The sequence below is a fragment of the Odontomachus brunneus genome, unplaced genomic scaffold (genome assembly GCF_010583005.1).
Source record: "Odontomachus brunneus isolate Ranch 3 - 2012 unplaced genomic scaffold, Obru_v1 Obru_scaffold_248, whole genome shotgun sequence".
Taxonomy (NCBI): domain Eukaryota; kingdom Metazoa; phylum Arthropoda; class Insecta; order Hymenoptera; family Formicidae; genus Odontomachus; species Odontomachus brunneus.
In genome coordinates, this window is record NW_022639698.1 from 64,014 (window position 1) to 64,334 (window position 321).

Below are 321 nucleotides of genomic sequence, written 5' to 3' on the forward strand. Positions count from 1 at the left end.
ATACCAATACAATCCCCTCCACTTTTCGGGAAAATGTAGTCTAAAGGTGCGATTTCACGCAGCGAATAAAAGCTGGCGTTTCACCCCAATCCTTCAATTTTCACCGAAATGGCGAATGTAGCGAATAAACGCTCAAAGTTCGATACAGTCCAACTTTTAGCGAATAAAAGTTGGCGTTTACCACCACTCCATTAATTATCACTAAAAAGACGAATGAAGCAGATAAACGCTCAAAGTTCGACACAGTTTAACTTCTAGCGATTTAACTGGATCAAGTGATTGTAATTAATTAAGTGAATAAAATAGGTCATATAAATCCGA